The 21,574-nt window shown below is 50.0% G+C and overlaps 1 long non-coding RNA gene across 1 annotated transcript in view; it reads right to left on the bottom strand.

Annotated features, from left to right (window-relative positions):
- Positions 1–14,852: 14,852 nt before the first annotated feature.
- Positions 14,853–21,574, bottom strand: part of LOC135908832 (uncharacterized) — a 37,825-nt gene continuing 31,103 nt past the window's right edge. Inside the window, exon 3 of the long non-coding RNA XR_010566457.1 lies at positions 14,853–14,901. This is a non-coding gene — a long non-coding RNA (uncharacterized lncRNA). The remainder of the gene's footprint in view (positions 14,902–21,574) is intronic.

The following is a 21,574-nucleotide window of genomic DNA, read 5'->3' as shown; positions in this document are numbered from 1 at the left end:
CACTCGGCCCTAACACATTGTATAAAACTACCGCGCTCCTTCAAACCGCCTGCCGTACTTCGTCGCGGAGGCCCAAAAATGGGGGTCGCAGGCCCAAGATTGGGGGTCGCAGCGCGCTGGAAAGAAAAGATATACAAAAGCGCGGCGCCTGCTCTGCGCCGGAAAGAAAAAAATATACAAAAGCGCGGGGCCCGCTTTCACGTGACACAGATTGGCCAATGGGGGAGCGGAGGAGGCTGGGGCGACAGGAGGAGTGGAGGAGGAAGCGCCTGGGTGAGCGGGGTGGCGGAAAGATCTAAGAATGGCGCTACTTTTGGAAAATTGAGGGGCTTTAGCGTACGTCCAGAAAGACTATGTACTAAAACTACTGGAGTATAGCCGCTGCAGCCACCTAAGGGGGCATGTCAAGTCACTGGCGGCCATATTGCCGGGGGCAAAAGCGCGTAGGCCTAGCATATTAATTCTTTTCACGGTGATCCCGCGGGCGCTACCATGTTTGATCACGTGGTGACGCGTCCATTGCTTGCCTCTGTTGCCTCTGTGTTTACAATGGATGTTCATGATGAAGGTGCGGTTCTGCAAACGTCTGTTTCGGTGGGTATCGTACATGGTCACTGGATGAACGACACGCGAAGCTTTGACTACGTCTTCAAAGGACATGTCAGCGCTTTCGGAGCTCATTACGCTTTGTCCAAACGGCAGGAGCAGCGTATACGGTGCCTGTAATAAAAGAGGGCCTAACGATTTATTCCAAGCTATCCTAACTTTCCGCGTATGAATTGAATCAGTATCAGTGTGTTTAGCTCTTCGTTCTTTATTTAGTAAATACTTTTAAGCAGCGGCTTGTCGTGTTACTGAGTCATTAAAGTTCCCCGGACAGTAACTATATGATTGTTTATTTCCTGCGTGATCGCTCGCGCGTGTGCTCAGGTGCGATAGATTTGTTCTTGCTGGGCACAAATCTTCTAACGCAGATGTTCTGTATGTCGTAATAGCTTGCAGCAAATACGTATTATCGCTTGTAACTCGCTCACTGTGTAGAACGTTACGAAATGTTCAGCTTCGAACATTTTTGTGCTGTCGGCGTAGTTGCAGTCTTCTATGATTTTGCGCATTGATTCAAGTGTGCGCCCATCACTTATTCTTGATACTAGTGGCGTAGCCAGAAATTTATGCTATCTTTAAAATGATGGTATTAGAAAAACAAAAATTTCGTTTACGAATTGATGCGTGACCTAGCTGGTACATGACTTGGAAAAATGAAGAACGCTAAAAGTGGGGCCATACAAAAATAAGACAGCGCACTATCCTGTGTCTTCTCATTTGCGGGCCAGACTTGTTGCAGTCCAGGTAACAGCGGGAATCACCGTAGTTTTTCTGCCAGACCTAGTGAGTGGTACGTCCACGGCTACGTACGGGAGAGGGCGGGCACTATTTTGCAAGTTTCCTATCCCTCAATCGCGCTTTCGGCGTTGTGGGCATGCTATATTCTAGGTTTAAATATAAAGGAACGAAGCTTTGCGCTTGAACTTCGATAGCATAGATGCAACTGTCGCTCACTTTGGTGACTTGCTGTCCGACTTGTTTGAAGAGATGTTTGGAAGTGACTTGCGATCATGGTGTATTGTAGTCTTCACGCGACGCATATTGTTGTTTCATCACACTGGAGAACTGATGAGGCACATAGTCCAAAGCAGGACTGTTTCCTGTTTAGAAGCCTTTGTGAAAATTACGGCATCTGTTGTTCGCAATAAAATGAGGGCCAGTAGCTCCGGGAGATTTGAAAGCGTCGTGTCACCTGACAACCGTATATTCTGAAATTCGCCGAGAGGTTTAGTTAGGATGGGCTCTCCGCAGCAAGCAGCACGTGGTAGGCGACTGGCCACGGCCGTCTGGTGTTGAGCAATTGGGCAGTGATGAGACTCTATGTCCATAATTATCAGACAACTTCGTTGTTGACGCCTTTCATGCGCCCCCCCCCCTCCTCGCATCCATCCCTCTATTCCCCTCAACATTCATTTCCTTTAGTCACTGTCACGCTCTTTGTCACCTGTCACCGGTTTGGTGAACGGCGCGGCGGCCGCTAACATACCTATGTTTTTGTTTCCGCGTGGACTTGGAGCCCATTCTCCTACCCGCTCTCCCACCTTTGTTGTGTCAGTTTCTTAGCTTCCCTGGCCCAGCACGCTCGTCCTTGATATATCTTGCCGCGCGCAAATCAGCGTTTTTTTAAAGCGAAGCTTTTTTTCTCGAAAGTTAGCCCGCGTTGGGGGTGGTTCAGAGCATGTATATACATGGAAGGAGCGTGGCAGAGAGGAAAGAAGACGCGAGAAACTCATTTGGACCTTTTTACCGCGTCGAATATATTGCACAATGCCCTCTGGACCTCCCTGGATGTCGATCGCCACACAGCTGTAATTCACAGCTGTAACTATCCGTGACCGCCCCCCCCCCTCCCAAGACCACTGCAGAAATGGCAGCGCTTACATTCCTACTATACCCAAGTCCAGAGGGAAGCTAGATAGAATGGTAGAGAGGAGGCACATAATGGGTAGAACCAACGCAATCGCTAAACGAGTTATAAACAGCTTTGCCACTCTTCGCTGGCAGTTCCTGTTCAGGGTGGGGGGAGGGAATAGGGAAACGGTGACGTGAGAAGTCAAGGAAATGCTACCACTATGGACACGACAGTGGTCGCAGGGGAACTGGATAAACTTAAGTTCTAGGTCCGGTGACATGACAAAATCCCCTACTCCCCGTCAGACATTGCTTTCATCCATGTCGCTCTTTCGGATACCGCCTCCTGAAACTTTCTGTACCGTGGGAAAGGGGAGGGGTTTCGTCAGAAAATTTCGGGGGGGGGGGTTGTCGACCCCCTTGGCTACGCCAATGCTTGATACGTTGGCGGGAGGGTGGGCGTAAGTTTGTGTGTCAGTTGGGGTATAATCGCATGAGCCGCACTCGCTCGTGCAGACGTTTCGGGTTTGAAGTCCTTTCCTTGGAGGTTAGCGTTACAACGCTGATGGATGAGTGATTTTTTTAACCTCGACGGAAGCCGTGTATCAAGAAGATATGGCAATACAGGCAGTATTTATGTAGCATTGGTCTGTGAACTTGGACACACAGATTCATTGCATTCCTTAATATGCCAGTCACAATTTTGCAGCCAACTACTGCACACGTCTTCCCTCCACCGCTCGATATTTTGCAGCATGAATCGGGCATAGTGCGTTAGGGAAAGCCCAGTTGCATTTCGACAGCTGATCACACAGAAGCAGGGCGCTGAGGCAACGTGCGGCGCGCCACCGAAAGCGCCATCTCGTTTCTCTGGAGCAAACTGCTTCGTGAAAAGGGTCAACAGGCAACCGCGGTATATGCGCAGCACTCGAGTGCGTTTTCGGTTCCCCGATCAAAAATTTCACAAAAAATGTTTACTTTATATACCTATTGTACTAACGATAAGCAATTTAGAGTAACATACGATACATTTGTTTTTGTGACCATGCGATCGTTTTAATGATTAGCTTCGTTTAATGCGTAAGCATCCTTTGGCGAATACTCCAGCTCCGTCACGCGAAAAGTGTAATGCCTTGTACCTGTAAAATAATGTGTAATTTTCGAGGACATTTATTCGTTATAGTAGTGTAAATGTAGGTGATTGGTTGATTTATAAGCGATTAGAAACAATTAAAACTAACAACAAATTACCACGGAGAATATGCATAGGAGTGCATAGGGCTCTATAGAAAATACATGGGGAAGTTTATAGCAGGGGTGGGCCAGTTATGGAAGTGGGTTAACTGAAATTTCAGGGTGGCCCAACTTGAAACTGGGGGTGCGCCAACTTGAAATTTGGGAGTGGGTCAACTGAAATTTGTGGGTGGGCCAACTTGAAATTTCTGGGTAGCCCATTTTGAAATTTGGGTGTGGGCTAACTTGACATTTCGGAGTTGACCAATTAAAGTTTTGGGGTGGGCTAACTTAAATTTTGGGGGTGGGCCAACTTCAATTAGGGGATGGAACAAGTTGAAATTGGGGGTGGACCAAATTCAATTTGGTGGTCGGCCGACGGGAAATTTGGGGGTGGGCCAACTTAAATTTGGGGTCAGTCAGCTTGAAATATGGGGGTGGCCCATCGCAAAATTTCAGTTAGCCCAGGTCAAAATTTGATGTTGACCAACGCCGAATTTCGCTTGGCCTACCCTTACTATAAGCTTCCCCATGCATTTTGTATGGAGCCCTATTTATCCCTATGGGTATTATTCTCTCTGAACCATTTTTTACAGCGAAGCTGTTATGAGGAAGATTTAGCTCGGATGTATATAAATACATTTAAAAGGAGAATTCGTCTTTTTCGGCAACCACTGCACCAAACTTGACAAGATTTGTTGCAGTTAAAAGAAAAACCTAAATTTTGTGACTGTTGGATTCGTATTTTTCATTTAGGTCGTAAATTTTTTACTAAAAATTGGCGAAAATCGGACATTTTCAGAAAACTAAACTATCAAGTTTACAACTCCGTATTTCAGCAATGAAAAATGATATCACAATTTTGCGAATGGCACCTCATAGTACATCTAAAGCGGACAAAATTGATATCTTACACATGAATCTAAAAATATTGAGTAATGTGTAGATACAGGTTTTTCACAACCCTGTACACAACGTAACGAATTGATGTAATATATAGATTGTCAAACAGAATTTGTCCGCTTTGAGTGATCTAATGGCTGGCATTTACAGAATCGCGATATATGTGCATGACGGAGAGCTATTAATTTGTAAACTTCGTCAGTCTATTTCTTTAGAACTTTCGAATTTATGGAAATTTTAAAATAACAATAAGGCCTTAAATCGAAATTCCGCTTCCAACAGAGTCTAGAATTTAACTTCCCCTCTAAAACGCAGCAATTTTCATTAAAATCGGTCGAGGGGTTATCTCGGGAAAACGTTTTTGCGTTTTACATGTATTTGAATAAGCCGCGTCGGAGTTGGGCCCGAGCTAAAGCTTCCTCTTAAGGGCTAGTTCCCTCAGGATCGTGTGCGTGTATTGGTACAAAACTCCCCATACTTGGGGTGATACCGAAGTTAGTGTAATGCCGGGCCGACCTGCGACGGAGGTGAAGCAGGCGTCAAGGGCAACTCCAGCGATTTTTCGAGGTCAACGGACGTCGATAAAATTCGCTGGGTACGTTCCTCCGAACACTTCCGTCATGTCCTAAAAAAAGCAGGTTTGAGAATTGCGCAGATTTTTTACAAATGAATTTAAGTAATTGCTTCGAACACCGTACCTTGCCTCCTCCTCTTTTGCAGGCCACATTGTGCATGACGTCAGGAATGTTCCATGCAGAGCATGCCGGGATCATTCAGACGACAGCGATGAGAGCGTCGAGGAGTCGACGATCGTGAGCTAGTGCATGGCGTGAGAGGTTGCTGTCGCGAGAAGTTGCGTTCCCCGTAGACGTGCAGGAGATGGGAAGCAAGAGGTGTTGCATTGTTGGCCGAACTTCAGCCCTCGCCATCCACACGCACAGTTTGAGCCGATACCGATCGCATTCAGCCGAGGTTAAGCGTATATTTTGGAGTCGCGTAGGTCATGCGTCTGCTGCTGGCGGACCTAAGCGACTGACCTGAAGGTAATTAAGCCATCAGGATCACAAGCGGCACCGAGGCCTGTGCTACTTGCGTCGGTGTGGATTCCCGTCTTGGCGCCTTTATCGAAGCGTGAAAGCACTGGTGGTGACTGCAACCGTGGTTTCACCTCCTCAAATGTGCTTTTCTGTTATGTTTCGACGTCAGGTTTCGTGAAGTGGGTTAATGACTCCCCAATTCTTGAAAAGTCTCTTACAAAGCAACTGTAAAAGGACAGGCCGCGGGAACTTGGCGACGACAGCTGTCTTCTGTGGGTCGGTGCGGATCATACGCATACCCAGTGGCATTACAACGTGGCAAAGTGGTCAGTGGTCATCTGGGAGTACACTGTCAGGAATGTGATTGCCGGCCTGAATTCGAAAAGTCTGAAGTGTTAGTAGAAAAACAGCAATCAGGTGACCCTGGAAATAAACAATCGAAGCCCATAGAATGTTCATATTGCAATATAAATGTGTTAGTGCGCCTTCTGTTTTGCTGTCGAAAAGGAAATGACATCTGCTGAACTATTAGTAGATGCCCGTACTGCGTGTATGAACCACTGTGTGAGGATGACCTGGATTTCTTTGTTTGTCTTTTTTTTTGCTTTTGTAGACTCGCCTTAGCATATTTAGAAGTTTGTATGTCACAATAACATATCAGTTCATAGGCGGTGAAACGTGTCGCTTTCCCTGTGCCTTGTTCCTGTCTGAAAATGAGCAACCAGCTAGCCAATGCTTTCGTGTTAGTGAACCCCACATAGCCCTTTCCACCGCGATATATAAATTGGGCCGGCTGTGCGGACAGCCTTTTATTCGGACCGGGACACTTGGCGTAGACACAGCGTAGCCCAGGATGATGACGGTAACACAGTCGATTAAGAGGAAATGTATACGACTGATGGCGATATATAGATTAGAAGGAAGTGCAGAATAATATTTCTCTATCTATCTATCTATCTATCTATCTATCTATCTATCTATCTATCTATCTATCTATCTATCTATCTATCTATCTATCTATCTATCTATCTATCTATCTATATATATATATATATATATATATATATATATATATATATATATATATATATATATATATATATATATATATATATATATATATATATATATAATTATGCAGTGAAGTAGACGCGCGTATGAAGAGATTTATTTACGTTCCGGCTGGGGTCCGGCCTTCATCATTTTTATTCTGATCCGAAACGTCAATGAATAGCTTCATATGCGCGTCTACTTCACTGTATATATTTGCCCGGATCCAGAAACGCTCTTTTCGGTATCAACGAACAAGTGCACGAAATAATGAAAAAGGGTGTCGTACAAGAGTCAGCGAGTCCGTGGGTAGCTCCAGTGATTCTTGTTAAAGAGAAAGATGGATCTTGGAGATTTCGCGTCGACTATCATCGTTTGAATGCTGTAAAGAAAGGACGTGTACCCACTCCCACGTATTGATGACGTAATATTGACACGTGTACTTATCTTTATCGGGCGACCAAGTTTCGCCGCCTAACAAATGCTGTCGCACAGCGCGGGACGCGCCTGCGTGTATCCGAAGTTTCCGGAAAGTGATCGATGCTTCTATCTACTGTCTGTTGTCGCCGAACCTTATGTTATCTTATGTCATCGTGTGACGCGACTGGTGTAGAACTTTGTGGAATGCACGCGGGTCCCAACGATTAGTCTGGAACATTCGATGACTGCTGTAGAAAAGCCGACGCGCTGGACCCGCTGATCAGATTTTCGACGATCGCCGACTGTGTTCGCCGCTATCGTTGTGCTATAAGTGTAGCCTGTTTTGTGGGCACAGGTTCGCCCAATAAACGTTAGTTTTGTTGTTCACAGTATTGCTACTGTGTTATTCAACGTCACCACCACGTGACATCTGGTGGAGGTGCTTTACGTTCATGTACAGGACGCCCCCGACAAGCCGTAATTCAAGCCCGGACCGCAAAGACAACACCAGCGCCGCCGGAACATCGAGCAAGCCGCCGGCTACAGCAGCTGCCCCCGGAACACGGAATTCTACCAGAGACGACCAAGAAGAGCGTCAGAGAAGTTCGTCCAGAGACGACCAAGAAGACAGCCCCAATGGCAGCCGGAGCAGCCCCAATAGTTCTGCAGCAGCCCAAGGAGCCACCGACGTTCCGCGGTTCCACATTTGAGGACCCGGAAAGCTGGCTGGAGACGTATGAGAGGGTCGCTAAGTTTAACAGTTGGGACAGCGACGACAAGCTGCGGCATGTGTATTTCGCATTGGAAGACGCCGCCAGGACGTGGTTCGAGAATCGGGAAGCCACCTTAACGACGTGGGACCTGTTCCGAAGCGGCTTCTTGCAAACGTTTACAAGCGTCGTGCGAAAAGAGCGAGCCCAAGCTCTACTAGAAACCAGAGTGCAGCTGCCAAACGAGACGATCGCGATCTTCACGAAGGAGATGGCCCGTCTTTTCCGGCACGCCGACCCGGAAATGTCGGAGGAGAAAAAAGTTCGCTTCCTGATGCGGGGCGTCAAGCAAGAACTTTTCGCCGGACTTATTCGTAACCCACCGAACACTGTGGCTGAGTTTTCTGCAGAGGCATCGATGATCGAGAAAACTCTGGAGATGCGCACCCGGCAATATAACCGCCAGGGGCACACGCCGCAATATGCCATCCAAGGACTGGGTTCGGACGACCTTCAAGAGACCATCAGGGCCATTGTGCGCGAAGAACTGCGCAAGGTCCTGCCTTCGTCGCAGCCTCAAGTAGCTTCCATCGCTGACATCGTGAAAGATGAGGTTCAGCGATCGCTTGGGGTTCCTGAGGTGCAACCTCAATTACCGCAGCCCCAGCCAGAAGCGATGACCTACGCCGCCGTCGCACGCCGTCAAGGTCCCCCTCCGCGACCACGCCAGGGCCCTGCAACGACGCAATTCCGTCGTCCGCCGCCGCCGCCGCCAGGACGCCCACCCGTCGCCCAGCGCACCTACGCGAGGAAGACGGACATCTGGCGTGCTCCTGACCACCGCCCGCTCTGCTACCACTGCGGAGAAGCGGGTCACGTCTACCGACGATGTCCGTACCGGGAGATGGGACTGCGAGGTTTCGCCGTCAACGCGCCGCGTCCACAGCTTGGCGAGCGCCCACGTGACATCGCCGATTACCTCGCCGCTACTCAGTGGAGCCCTCGACGGCTGTCCCGTTCGCCATCACCAGGCCGCTACCTGTCGCCGCAGCGCCGACCATACACTGGCCCAGCCCGGGGCCGGTCAGCGAGCCCATATCCGGAAAACTAAAAGCAGCAACCGATGGAGGTGCGGTTGCTGTTCGTCGAACTGACGAAGATCCTCCGCCGCCGACGAAAATGACAAAGAAACTATCTCGACGACCTAATGAAGACACGCCGCAGTCCCGACGAAGTCAGCAAAACGAAAGACGACTTGACGACGCGACGTTCCAGTTTCAGTTCAACACGACGCAGCCGTGATCCGACGCCAAGACCTAACTGCAACGCCAGACAAAGAACCACTGACCTCGACGTGCTTCTCGACGGCCACGCAGTTACCGCCTTAGTGGACACTGGTGCTGATTACTCCGTCATGAGTGGACACATCGCCGCCCAGTTGAAGAAGGTTAAGACTGCATGGGAAGGCCCTCAAATTCGCACCGCTGGAGGACACCTGATTACGCCGACTGGAATCTGCACGGCAAGAATAACCATTCATGACCGGACTTACCCTGCCACCTTCGTTATCCTCCAACAGTGTTCACGAGACGTCATTCTCGGCATGGACTTCCTGAACCAACACGGCGCAATCATCGACCTGAAGTCGAAGTCAATAACGCTGTCGGAAGATAAAGCAATACCGCCGGAGAGCCCTCGTAGTCACCACGCCTCTAGTGTGCTCGAAGATCAAGTGAGCCTCCCGCCTCGCTCCAGCATTGTTATTTCGGTCGGCACCGAAATACCCGCTGACGTAGAAGGTGTCATCGAAGGCGACCAACGTCTACTGCTAGACCGTGAAATTTGCGTCGCAAGAGGGATCGCTCGACTACACGGAGGGAAAACTGAAGTGTTGCTGACAAACTTCAGCCAGGAGTTCAAGCACATCAACAAGGGCACGACGATCGCGTACATCGAGGAAATTCTGGAAACCAGTAATGCGTTTGTCCTCTCGGATTCCGCCGCATCTACCCCGACGACCATGGTTCCCGAACCAGCCTACGACATTAATCCAAGTCTCCCAGTGGTTAAGCAACAGCAGCTCAGATATCTGCTCCGTCGATACAAAGGCTGCTTTTCGACGTCATCGAGGATTCGACAAACACCAGTCGCCAAGCATCGCATAATCACCGAGGAGTACGCTCGACCACTCCGCCAAAGCCCTTACCGAGTTTCGCCGCGAGAACGCGAAGCCATAAGAGAACAAGTCGACGAAATGCTGCGCGACGACATCATCCAGCCGTCGAAAAGCCCGTGGGCCTCTCCTGTAGTCCTGGTAAAGAAAAAGGACGGAACCCTACGCTTCTGCGTCGACTATCGTCGACTGAACAAAATCACGAAGAAGGATGTGTACCCCCTTCCACGGATAGACGACGCATTGGATCGGCTCTGCAACGCTAAGTACTTCTCCTCGATGGACCTCAAGTCTGGCTATTGTCAAATAGAAGTCGACGAAAGAGATCGCGAAAAGACCGCCTTCATCACCCCAGACGGCCTCTACGAGTTCAAGGTTATGCCATTTGTACTGTGCTCGGCGCCTGCAACGTTCCAGCGCGTGATGGACACGGTTTTAGCGGGATTGAAATGGCAGACCTGACTCGTTTACTTGGATGACGTCGTTGTATTCGCCGGAAATTTCGACGATCACCTTAGGCGGCTTGCCACAGTACTAGAGGCCATCAAGTCATCAGGGCTCACTCTGAAGCCAGAAAAATGCCGCTTCGCTTACGATGAGCTTCTGTTCCTAGGCCACGTCATCAGTAAATCCGGAGTACGCCCCGACCCCCAGAAAACAGCTGCCATCGCAAAGTTTCCGCAGCCCACCGACAAGAAGGCAGTGCGTAGATTCCTTGGCATGTGTGCCTACTACAGGCGCTTTGTCAAGGACTTTTCACGCATCGCCGAGCCGTTGACACGTCAAACTAAATGTGATGTTGAGTTCAAGTGGGGAACGCCGCAGGCCGACGCATTTGAAGAACTCAAACGACGCATGCAGTCGCCGCCGGTACTTGCGCACTTCGACGAGTACGCCGATACAGAAATCCATACTGACGCCAGTAGCCTAGGCCTCGGTGCCGTTCTAGTCCAGAGGAAAAACGGAGTCGAACAGGTGATATCTTACGCTAGCCGGTCGCTGTCAAAAGCGGAAGGCAACTATTCTACGACCGAAAAGGAATGCCTCGCCATCGTTTGGGCTACAGCTAAATTTCGCCCTTATCTTTATGGCAGGCCATTCAAAGTTGTCAGTGACCATCACGCGTTGTGTTGGCTAGCGAGTATAAAGGATCCTTCAGGACGACTGGCGCGGTGGAGCCTCAGACTACAAGAATACGACATCACTGTAACCTACAAGTCCGGACGAAACACTCCGATGCCGATTGCCTATCACGCGCCCCCATTGACCCGCCGCCGCAAGATGACGAAGATGACGACGCCTTCCTTGGAATGATAAGCGCGAAAGATTTCGCTGAACAGCAACAGGCAGACCCGGAGCTAAAAGGCCTCGTGGAATATTTGGAAGGGCACACCGACGTTGTCCCCAGGGCATTTACGCGCGGATTATCTTCCTTCACGCTTCAAAACAATCTACTCGTGAAGAAGAACTTTTCACCAGTCCGCGCCAACTACCTCCTTGTTGTCCCGTCAGGACTTCGTCCAGAAGTATTGCACGCCCTACATGACGATCCGACCGCTGGACACCTCGGATTTTCCCGGACACTATCGAGGATACAAGAAAAGTATTATTGGCCGCGCCTGACCGCCGACGTCACCCGTTATGTCAGAACATGCCGAGACTGTCAGCGACGCAAGACACCGCCGACAAGGCCAGCCGGACTACTACAGCCAATCGAGACTCCTTGCCGACCATTCCAGCAGATCGGGATGGACTTTCTGGGACCCTTTCCGACGTCAACAACCGGAAATAAGTGGATCGTCGTGGCGACGGACTACCTCACCCGCTTCGCAGAAACTAAAGCACTGCCGAAAGGTAGCGCAGCCGAAGTGGCGAAATTCTTTGTTGAAAACATCCTGCTGCGACATGGCGCCCCAGAAGTCCTCATCACCGACAGAGGAACGGCCTTTACAGCGGAGCTCACCCAAACCATACTGAAATACAGTCACACAAGGCACAGGAGGACAACGGCCTACCATCCGCAGACGAATGGTCTTACGGAGTGGCTGAATAAGACCCTCGCCGACATGCTAGCGATGTACGTCGACGTCGAACACAAGACCTGGGATGCCGTCCTGCCGTACGTAACATTCGCTTACAACACGGCGGTGCAAGAAACAACACAGATCACGCCGTTCAAGCTGGTCTACGGCAGGAACCCGACGACGACGCTCGACGCCATGCTGCCGCACGTCACTGACGAGGAGAACGTTGACGTCGCTACCTATCTCCAGCGCGCCGAAGAAGCCCGACAGCTCACCCGCCTGCGAATCAAGAGCCTGCAGAGGATCGACAGCCGACACTACAACCTCCGACGACGCTTCGTCGAGTACCAGCCCGGCGACCGTGTTTGGGTATGGACCCCGATACGCCGTCGAGGACTCCGTGAGAAGCTACTGCGACGCTATTTTGGACCCTACAAGGTCATCCGACGTATTGGCGCTCTGGACTATGAGGTCGTGCCAGACGGCATTTCGCATTCACAGTGGCGCCGCGCACGATCTGAAGTGGTCCACGTGGTGCGCCTTAAACCATTTTACGGACGCTGACGAACTTTCTTATTTTGTTGTTTTCTTTGCTACGAGTGCTTTTCTTTGTTACTTTCGTTTGTTTGCAGCATCGGGTCGATGCTTTTTTAAGAGGGGGGGAATGACACGTGTACTTATCTTTATCGGGCGACCAAGTTTCGCCGCCTAACAAATGCTGTCGCACAGCGCGGGACGCGCCTGCGTGTATCCGAAGTTTCTGGAAAGTGATCGATGCTTCTATCTACTGTCTGTTGTCGCCGAACCTTATGTTATCTGATGTCATCGTGTGACGCGACTGGTGTAGAACTTTGTGGAATGCACGCGGGTCCCAACGATTAGTCTGGAACATTCGATGACTGCTGTAGAAAAGCCGACGCGCTGGACCCGCTGATCAGATTTTCGACGATCGCCGACTGTGTTCGCCGCTATCGTTGTGCTATAAGTGTAGCCTGTTTTGTGGGCACAGGTTCGCCCAATAAACGTTAGTTTTGTTGTTCACAGTATTGCTACTGTGTTATTCAACGTCACCACCACGTGACAATATACTGCCTTCATCCCGCCTCTTACTTTTCCTCAGTATAATTACGATCCGGCTATCGGCAAATTCCGATGCATCCTGAGGACAAGGAAACTACTGCCTTTGTAACCTTTCGCGGGCTCTTCGAAATTAATGTGATGCCATTTGGACTGTGAAACGCTCCGGCAACTTTTGAGAGGTATATGGACACTATTCTGCGCGGCTTGAAGTGGAACTTCTGCATGTGCTGCCTCGAAGAAGTCGTCATCTTTGGCCGCACCTTCAGCGAACACAACTCAGCGTCGTCTTCTTCCTCTTTTCCCGCTCGGGGCCGCCAGCTTGTTCACCGGTCTTCGTTTTCCGCACGCGTAACATTCTTTTCTCGTTTTCCTCACGCGTAACGTTAATGTTCTCGTACCACATGAGTGCGGTATCGGTCAGGGAGAACACCACATTGGTGAGCTGAGCGGTTGCATCCCACCCGTTGAACTTGCTCACTCGTTTGTAGTGGACGAGCCACTCGTCGGCATCTTCCCCCGTTTTGCCTCCGAAGGTGGGTGGAACTCGGCAGTATGGCAGTGGACTGCTAGGTGCTGCCCTAGGAGCGGCTACGTCTTCTGGCATCTCGAAAACGGTCCCGGCTGATGGCGAGAGGCCGGCAAGTCGCCGGCTTCGACGAAGCTGCAGGAGTGATGGTTACGTTGTTATGAGTGCTACCCCGTACCTCCACCACTTTGTTAAGCGCGAAGGAGACCATTTATTACCTTTATGGATGAATGGGACTGTTTACTTTAGGTCGCGAAGGTGAGCGCAAGAGCGGCCAGCTGGTTGGTGAACTCAGCGTCGTCCTCTTCCTCTTTTCCCGCTCGGGGCCGCAAGTACTTTCACCGGTGTTCGGTTGCCTCACGCGCAACATTATACATATAGATATATATCCTCACACACGTGCTTTGGTAAAAGCTCCCCCCCCCCCTCCCCCCAAGAAAATCAGAATGCGGGATAAACACCTGCAAACCTGTGTTTTCTCGCGTACTCAACGCTCGGGGCACCCGCCTCCTCCTTTGCCTTTTGCGGCCTGAGCGCGTTCACAGCGTCGCGCTAGCTTACGCGATGCAATGGCTGACGCGACTCTGTGGCTCGCTAAGCCGCAACCTGCGGTAGTCAGTGCTTCTGTGAGATATGAACACCGGCCAAGCTTTATGTACTTTGTATGTCGCTCTTGTGTACTATATATAGCATCGCGACGATGCTTTTTAGGAGCGGTGTATTGACAGACATTCTTATCTTTTTTTCTGTGACCGCATTTCACCACCTAACAAGTGTTCAAAGCTTTCGGTCAGCGCAACATGCACCTGCATGTTGTCGCCGAATCTATCTGTTGTCCATGTTGCCGGCCAAACCTTATGTAATCAGAATAGAGCAAGAAGTCTGGTTTTTTCACTATCATCACAAGGGAACAGTATGTGGTAATTATGCTCATTTCATGCACGTTCAGTGCACCTGTTGTCTGCCTGAAACTCCATTACTGGTTTACGAGCCTAAATAGCACGTTTTTTATTATTTATCACTAAGGAGGACGGAACACTTTACTTCGAATTTGGACACGAATAGCTTTACTGCAAAACAAGACAGTGCGAAAGATTCACACAATAAGCAAATCTTTTATTGGAATTTATGAAATGCGACACGCGCTATCAGAAATGTGACTGGTTGCAGTATGCGTGATAAACTTGGTATTTATGTTCACAAATAGCGTCGTACGTTACCTCACACACTGGCGTGGCACTCTCCGTAATCTTGTCGTCCCACACGTGCATTTCACAATGACTCTGTCCTGTAAAAATAAGAACAAGATAATGCATCAAGTAAAACCGATAAGCACTGTTCACCGAAGAACCGCAATCTATCTATAGCGTAAAGTTCAAACACACAATGTGTTACTTCTTGTAAATCATGCTATGTTGAAAAATGTTGAAAAATGTTGCGAAATATTTTTTTTATTCTTTTGATACCGCAACGCAACGTCTCATCATATAAACATGACTGATAGTTAGAGAGAGATGCAGATCTTGTAGAGAGACAGGAAGCATGAGCTTGTTGCTAATTCGTTTCGCTTTATATATATAGTTACATAATGTAATATTACGCAAATGGTCTTTCCTTTCGCCTTCAGTAGTCGCATATCCTCATAAATAATGAATCAGCATTGAGTCACTGGATCACGGCAGTTATAGACGCGAGGAAGAGTAGAAGCACGTAAAAGTTGAACGGGACTTTATTGATGTTTCAATCGCGGCGCCGATCTTCGTCAGTGCAATATACACATGCGTCAGTGTAATACGTGTATACAAGAGGGTCGGCTGGAAAGCTTCCGGTCTCATCCAGAAGGAAGCAGTTCTCAGGTACAAAACTGTTTTGTGTTCGAGAGAAAGTTGCGTTTGTACTTCCTGCCGCATTTTATGTTCTAATGTTGCACACGTCGCATACTGCATGAGTGATTATGAGGCAAACTGGAGGTATCAGCAAGTGAGCACCGCTCGCCGATCGCGCGTTGATTCGATATGAAGTTTTATTGACATTCGATATCTGTTAAGGAAAGACATGGCAGCCCAAAAGGTTCACCAGGACATGCAAAAGATATTTCGTGACGCTCTAGCAAATTAAAAAAAAAACAATAGGAAAGCATCCTAATTGTTCTCAATTAAGGAGATTTGGCAGTTTTCGGGCAGCGATAGCAAAGCTCAGCGTTGCACCTCAGGTGGTGCTCTAATTGCAGGCGCGTGCCACATGCTGGGGTCTCAAAGGCAGCGTTATCCGAGTGGCCAGTTACAGGTGACTCACCTCGATGGCGCACGAGGTGAGACTGACAAAAACCGTCTGCGGGAGACAGCGTCCAGCGAAACCTCAGATAGGTTGACGCCTACTGCTCAGAACTGAGCACACGCAAAGCAACTCAGGAGGAACGACGCCGGCGAGGGGATTGAGCCTACCGTTCCTGGTGCGTCCGCTTCGCTTCGTCGTATTTGCAGCCAAACGCACTCGGTTTTTCAAAAAAAAAAGAAAGAGAAAAAACGACAACCTCCGCGCGTGAGGTGCGCAGACGTCGATAGCGGGACAGCACGACGACGGTGGCGGCGTGAATAAGCCTCGAGCGTTGACATGTAAGCGTAACTTCACGTAACTTCTGCCAAGGATTAAAAAAAAAGTGGTTAGCCGCAGCTGAACGAAACCAACGGCATATGATTTGCTGTGTTGTGGCACTCCTCGGAGTATTCTTTATATCTCGCTTAATTAATTAATTAAAATAATTATCTAAGATAACTAATGCAAAACATTTAATATTTACTTTAGGGCCAAGTGCATTTCATTGCGTTGTAGAGCAGGTTCAGAAACGGCCAATCCAACTTTTTGCGGCAACGCACGTGGTTCGTGGCGATTTTGTTCGTCGTTTAAAAAAAGCCCGCGAAATATGAAGCCACGCGCGACTGCGCTCATGCGCTATCGTACTGCACACAGTTAATAGCTTGTCAGATGAAGCTTCCGGTAGAATTAAAATTCTTTTGAGTGCGGCCAACACCAGCTTGTTCAAGAGACGCAGCGGAATGTCGAACTCCACAGCATCTCCACTGCAATGTTCCTCTGGAGACACGGAAGCATGATCCAGAAGGAGATTCAGATGGCCTACTGCAGTGAGTTTCTCTGGAATGTCAATGGTGGGCCCGTCCCTAAATTTATACTTTGAGAGCACCACAATGTAGTTCATTTGTTCACAAAGAAAAAAAGTGCCCACGATTACGATACTTCCTAATACGAAAATTGAGCGCAGCTCTCCAGCTGTTTGGCTTTTGATATATTGAGGCAAGGAATTCGAGCAGGACATCTATGTACAGCTAGAGACAACTTTTTATTCTTCACACATGTTCCTTCTTCAAGAAATACTGCACTCTCAGTTCTTGATTGTCATGGAGGAAGCTTTGTGGTCGTAGAAATAGATGGATATGTGCTCGACTTGCTGCACCAATGCCTGGTTTGGCGTAGCGCACCTCTGGATTTTGGCGGCAACGGTGGGCTAGAACCATCCTTTGACGAATCGATCCTTACGAGGCAGATGCATTCTTCGTCGACGCCGCCAAATATGGCAGCGAAGACAGGTTTGCAATCACGGTCGTTGACGCGCGCCGAACCCTTATCTGCGCCACATCAATCTGCGCTAAACACGCGAACGAGGCGGAGGAAACCGCGATAGCCTTGACTCTTCAAGCCGCAAAAGGCGCGGCGGCCATTTTCTCCGACTCGCGCATGGCGGTTAGGGCTTTCTCGTCCGCTCTAGTTTGTAAACGCGCAGCCGACATTGTCAACAGATTCTTTCGTACTACTACACGAGAAGACACTGCAGGTTATACGATAGCGTGGTTCCCGGCGCACGTGAACGATGTAACTAACCAAGCGGGTTGCAACCCTAACGAGCGGGCCAACTGCCTGGCGCGTGAATTCACGAACCGCGCCCGAGCTAACGGTCCGGCTCTTCCGCAGGGTTGCCCCTTCAAAGATAATCTTACGACCTTTCACGAAATTACGTCACATTACAGACACAGCAAAAGGAAATTCCCTCCCCCCAGCCCGAAACTGAACAGGACTCAGGCTGTTACTTTTAGGCTTTTACAGACGAAATCTAACCTCACCCCAAGAGCGCTTAGTTGGATAGACCCGAACTTCCCCCAACCGTGCTCCAAATGCGGTCACGCGTGCTGCTCCTTCGACCACATTCTCTGGCTGTGCCCGTACAACGCGGGCTCCGACTTTCACAACAAGTCCAAGTGGGACGCCTTGCTGAAGAGCTCGGATTTCACAAACCAACTACAGGCCGTTCAGAGGGCCCGCGACGTCGCGGAGAGTCACCACCTCCCTGTCCCGTCGTGGGCGGAGCCACAAACGTGATCGGCGAGCCTTCGGTTCCCCCCAATCGAGTTCCTCAGGACACACTAATAAAGTTCTTGGCACTGTCACTCATCCGGGAAAAAAAGTTGTGGCTACCATAGTGTCACGTGGTAGTGACGGTGAAGAAAGAACACAGTAGCAGTACTGTGAAAGAGAAATTAGCTTTTATTGGGCGAACCTGTGCCCACAAAACAGACTACACTTAAAGCACAACGATAGCGGCGAACACAGTCGGCGATCGTCGAAAATCTGATCAGCGGGTCAAGCGCGTCGGCTTTTATAGAGCAGTCGTCGAATGTTCCAGACTAATCGTTCGGACCCGTGTGCCTTCCACAAAGTTCTACACCATTCGCGTTACGCTATGAAATCAGCTAACACAAGGTTCGGCGACAACAGACAGCCGGGTAGAAGCATCGATAACTTTCCAGAAACATCGGATACATTCAGACGCGTCCCTCGCTGTGCGATTACAGTTGTTAAGCGGCGAAACGTGGTTGCCCGATAAAGATAAGTACACGTGTCAATACCCCCCTCTTAAAAAGCATCGACCCGATGCTACATACAAGCGAAATAAAAACACCCGTGGCAAAGAAAACAACAACAAAAGAAAATAAGTAATTTCGTCAGCGTCCGTAAAAGGGTTTAAGGCGCACCACGTGGACCACTTCAGATCGTGCGCGGCGCCGCTGTGAATGCGAAATGCCGTCTGGCACGACCTCATAGTCCAGAGCGCCAATACGTCGGATGACCTTGTAGGGTTCGAAATAGCGTCGGAGTAGTTTCTCACTGAGTCCTCGTCGGCGTATCGGTGTCCAAACCCAAACACGGTCGCCGGGATGGTACTCAACAAAGCGTCGTCGGAGGTTGTAGTGTCGGCTGTCGGTCCTCTGTTGGTTCTTGATCCGTAGGCGGGCGAGCTGTCGGGCTTCTTCGGCGCGCTGGAGATAGCTAGCGACGTGAACATTCTCTTCGTCAGTGACGTGGGGCAGCATGGCGTCAAGCGTCGTCGTCGGGTTCCTGCCGTAAACCAGCTTAAACGGCGTGATCTGTGTTTCTTGCATCGCCGTGTTGTAAGCAAATGTTACGTACGGCAGGACGGCATCCCAGGTGTTGTGTTCGACGTCGACGTAAATCGCTAGCATGTCGGTGAGGGTCTTATTCAGCCGCTCCGTAAGACCATTCGTCTGCGGGTGGTAGGCCGTGGTCGTCCTGTGCCTTGTCTGACTGTATTTCAGAATGGCTTGGGTGAGCTCCGCTGTAAAGGCCGTTCCTCTGTCGGTGATGAGGACGTCTGGGGCGCCATGTCGAAGCAGGAGGTTTTCGACAAAAAAATTCGCCACTTCGGCTGCGCTACCTTTCGGCAGTGCTTTAGTTTCAGCGAAGCCGGTGAGGTAGTCTGTCGCCACGACGATCCACTTATTTCCGGTTGTTGACGTCGGAAAGGGTCCCAGCAAGTCCATCCCGATCTGCTGGAATGGTCGGCAAGGAGGCTCGATTGGCTGTAGTAATCCGGCTGGCCTTGTCGGCGGTGTCTTACGTCGCTGACAGTCTCGGCATGTTCTGACATAATGGGCGACGTCGGCGGTCAGGCGCGGCCAATAATACTTTTGTTCTATCCTCGAGAGTGTCCGGGAAAAACCGAGGTGTCCAGCGGTCGGATCGTCATGTAGGGCGTGCAATACTTCTGGACGAAGTCCTGACGGGACAACAAGAAGGTAGTTGGCGCGGACTGGTGAAAAGTTCTTCACGAGGAGAATGTTTTGAAGCGTGAAGGAAGATAGTCCGCGCTTAAATGCCCTGGGGACAACGTCGGTGTGCCCTTCCAAATATTCCACCAGGCCTTTTAGCTCCGGGTCTGCCCGTTGCTGTTCAGCGAAGTCTTCCGCGCTTATCATGCCAAGGAAGGCGTCGTCATCTTCGTCATCTTGCGGCGGCGGGTCAATGGGGGCGCGTGATAGGCAATCGGCATCGGAGTGTTTTCGTCCGGACTTGTAGGTTACAGTGATGTCGTATTCTTGTAGTCTGAGGCTCCACCGCGCCAGTCGTCCTGAAGGATCCTTTATACTCGCTAGCCAACACAACGCGTGATGGTCACTGACGACTTTGAATGGTCTGCCATAAAGGTAAGGGCGAAATTTAGCTGTAGCCCAAACGATGGCGAGGCATTCCTTTTCGGTCGTAGAATAGTTGCCTTCCGCTTTTGACAGCGACCGGCTAGCGGAAGATATCACCTGTTCGACTCCGTTTTTCCTCTGGACTAGAACGGCACCGAGGCCTAGGCTACTGGCGTCAGTATGGATTTCTGTATCGGCGTACTCGTCGAAGTGCGCAAGTACCGGCGGCGACTGCATGCGTCGTTTGAGTTCTTCAAATGCGTCGGCCTGCGGCGTTTCCCACTTGAACTCAATATCACATTTAGTTAGACGTGTCAACGGCTCGGCGATGCGTGAAAAGTCCTTGACAAAGCGCCTGTAGTAGGCACACATGCCAAGGAATCTACGCACTGCCTTCTTGTCGGTAGGTCGGGAACTTCGCGATGGCAGCTGTTTTCTGGGGGTCGGGGCGTACTCCGGATTTACTGATGACGTGGCCTAGGAACAGAAGCTCGTCGTAAGCGAAGCGGCATTTTTCTGGCTTCAGAGTGAGCCCTGATGACTTGATGGCCTCTAGTACTGTGGCAAGCCGCCTAAGGTGATCGTCGAAATTTCCGGCGAACACAACGACGTCATCCAAGTAAACGAGACAGGTCTGCCATTTCAATCCCGCTAAAACCGTGTCCATCACACGTTGGAACGTTGCAGGCGCCGAGCACAGTCCAAATGACATAACCTTGAACTCGTAGACGCCGTCTGGGGTGATGAAGGCGGTCTTTTCGCGATCTCTTTCGTCGACTTCTATTTGCTAATAGCCAGACTTGAGGTCCATCGAGGAGAAGTACTTAGCGTTGCAGAGCCGATCCAATGCATCGTCTATTCGTGGAAGGGGGTATACGTCCTTCTTCGTGATCTTGTTCAGACGACGATAATCGACGCAGAAACGTAGGGTTCCGTCCTTTTTCTTCACCAGGACAACAGGGGATGCCCTCGGGCTTTTCGACGGCTGGATGATGTCGTCGCGCAGCATTTCGTCGATTTGTTCTCTTATAGCTTCGCGTTCTTGCGGCGAAACTCGGTAAGGGCTTTGGCGGAGCGGTCGAGCGTACTCCTCGGTGATTATGCGATGCTTGGCGACTGGTGTTTGTCGAATCCTCGATGTCGTCGAAAAGCAGCCTTTGTATCGTCGGAGCAGACTTCTGAGCTGCTGTTGCTTAATCACTGGGAGACTTGGATTAATGTCGTAGTCTGGTTCGGGAACCATGGTCGTCGGGGTAGATGCGGCGGAATCCGAGAGGACAAACGCATTACTGGTTTCCACAATTTCCTCGATGTACGCGATCGTCGTGCCCTTGTTGATGTGCTTGAACTCCGGGCTGAAGTTTGTCAGCAACACTTCAGTTTTCCCTCCATGCAGTCGAGCGATCCCTCTTGCGACGCAAATTTCACGGTCTAGCAGGAGACGTTGGTCGCCTT

This window comes from Dermacentor albipictus, chromosome 1 (assembly GCF_038994185.2).
Source record: "Dermacentor albipictus isolate Rhodes 1998 colony chromosome 1, USDA_Dalb.pri_finalv2, whole genome shotgun sequence".
Lineage (NCBI taxonomy): Eukaryota > Metazoa > Arthropoda > Arachnida > Ixodida > Ixodidae > Dermacentor > Dermacentor albipictus.
This window is presented reverse-complemented; position numbering and strand designations above follow the sequence as displayed.